The following is a 2,855-nucleotide window of genomic DNA, read 5'->3' on the forward strand; positions in this document are numbered from 1 at the left end:
CATTCATTAATAAAATTATTTAAATCTTAAAATATTATCTCAAATTCTAAAATTATCCCTTGGACAAACTTGTACTCGATATGTTTTAAGACAATCAAGTAATAAATCATACATAAAAGTTAGGCCAAAACACTATAATAAGTCAAGGAGAACAAAATTTTACACAAATAAATCAAATAGAAAATTGGTTTATGAATCCATCAATGCACGTTACTATATAATTCGAATTATTATGTTTCGAACTAGAATTACACCCATAGTAATTCGAATAAGGGTGATTCGAATTACACTCACACACTCTACACTAAAATTTAATTCAACAAAATCAATATGCCATTTACAAAAATAAGCTCAGGAGTTAATATAAATTACTATTGTAAATTTTAGAGGTTGAATTAAATCATTTATAATTTAAAAAGTAATTTGAATCTAATCTTAAATTTCAAAAATCAAATTGACACCTTATTTATATTATGTGAGTAACTAACACCTCACACATGCACTTATGTTAAATTTCCCCGTGACAAATTAATGTTTGATTTATTTTACAATTTTGCTACGTTAACAACAAAAATTTTGTCAATTCCTGCCGACTTCCATTGAATTGGATCTAATTTTTAATCATAATTAAAAAATAATAAATAATTATTGTTGTAAAAAATTGATAGATAAAATTTTGGTACTCAATACTTTTTCTTTATTTTATTAAACCAGGTCGAAAATCTATCTTTAGAAAAAAAATTTGTTATTTGCATCTTTTATATCTATTTTATCAATACGGTGAAATGGCCATTTATTCCACTAATAACGTTTCTCAAATGTTTTGAATTAAAAATTTAATGAAAAAAGAGAAAAATAAAGAATTCAATAATTAATTGAAAAAGAGAAGCTTATAAAAAGCAATAAGTTGAGAAAGAAGGGTGAGACCTAGAGATTGGGATATTCAACCAAAATAATAAGAAGAAATTACTAAAATTCAATCTAAAGAAGATATTGAAAAATAGAAAATAAAAAAAATCTAAAAAAGGAACTAAGTTTGTTAAAACAATCCACAATCAAACACTTGTCTATTTTTTGCATTAATCTTTTGACCTATTGGAATTATCTTCAGGAATTTAGGGAAGCCTCCAAATCTAAATCCACACCAGAATATGATCAATTTGTATAAAGAGACAAGTCATTTTAGAATCGAAGTTAATATTCAATTCGTCTTCCGAAATTTAAAGGTACACTCAAATTGATTTTTAAAATTATAACTAACTTAATTTATCCTCTAAATTTTACAATAGTAATTCATGTTAGTTTCTGAGTTTATTTCTGTAAATAATGTGTTAATTTTGTATATTAACTTATTAATATTTAAATTTTTTGCCTAAATTTCATGAGTAAAATTTATTAGACTTCCTAAAAATTTAATTGACTTTCCAATATTCTTACGAACATGACAATAACAAGTTTAATTTAAAAATTTTATGGTTCTAGAAGCAACAACCAAACTTTTGAAACTCTAATAAATCTTGATCACATAAAAGTTAGGCAAAGAATCTAAATTGTAACAAGTTAATGTATCAAATTAACATGTCATTAACAAAGATTAGATCAAGAGTTAATGTGAGTTACGACGGTAAATTTCAGAATCCAATTTAAATCTATTGAAATTGGGAAAGTATGAGGAGCCAATTGTAAAATGGAGGTTTATGGAGTATTAGAGATATAATCATTAGTGTTACCTTTTTCCATCAGTTGAAGTTTTTGGGATGAGTGGTATCATAACATGGTATTAGAGCGCTAGATCCGAAAATTCAAGAGTTCGATCTTTGGTGAACCCCAAAATCAGTTTAAGCTTATGAGGGATGTTCATTTTATAACTCAATAGTCCATTGTACACATTGTACAAATAGTCCATTAAAATTTTAAGGGTCAAAATAGATCTGACTTCAAATTTCAACTGCAAAATTGAGTATTAACTCATACAAGCTCCCTAAGTCTGGCAAATTTGATTCCATATTTCACGCAGTACAGCCTCAACTGTTTTTGCGGAGTACGTAACTTCTATCAACTAACTTTGCTTCAATTAGATACATTTCTGTCAACATCTTCAGCCTCCTAAGTCATTGAATTGTCTTCGAAGAATATTATTGTATGTGCAGTTGAGAAAGATGCCATAGATTGAGGGGGTTCTGTGTGTTTACAAAGGTTGTATTAGGAAATGAATGTGTAAATAATACAGTTGCATGTGTACCAAGTGTAACTATCCACAATAGTACTACACAAATCCATACTAAGCACAAGCATCCTCCATCGTCGGGAAGCATAGACTAGCCATGATTTGCAGATACACTAGCAAGGAACCAATTATTCTCAGTTGATTTACTTTCTCCAAAAAATAGTTTGTTATTTTCTAGGAACTCATCCTTCCAAATCCCACATCCAACAAATCAAATCCTCCTTTGATGCGCCATACTATCCGGAGCTTATGCATGAGAGCCGTGTAGCCATAATACTTATCCAGCACCTTGATCACGATGGCTTCTTTATAAGGTTCAGCTAGACAGCTCTTTGCCTCCTTGGTAAAACTGACACTTGGTGGACGAGAAAGTTAATCTTTTTAAAGAACGGTTATCTTCCTTAGCTTATTTTTTTCAAAACGCATTAACATTTGCTCTTTTTTGAAAGGTATATTAAAACTAGGAACAACAACACTTCTCAAATCAGCGACTACCCACCTCATCTTTATCCGTTCGGTTTAGATTATACGTGTCTCTAAGTCTACCTGTCTCGGTATATATATAATTTTAATATAAAATAATTAGTAAAATAATTAATAATATTTTATCATATTTAAATATTATATA

Source organism: Arachis ipaensis, chromosome B02, assembly GCF_000816755.2.
Source record: "Arachis ipaensis cultivar K30076 chromosome B02, Araip1.1, whole genome shotgun sequence".
Classification (NCBI taxonomy): Eukaryota; Viridiplantae; Streptophyta; class Magnoliopsida; order Fabales; family Fabaceae; genus Arachis; species Arachis ipaensis.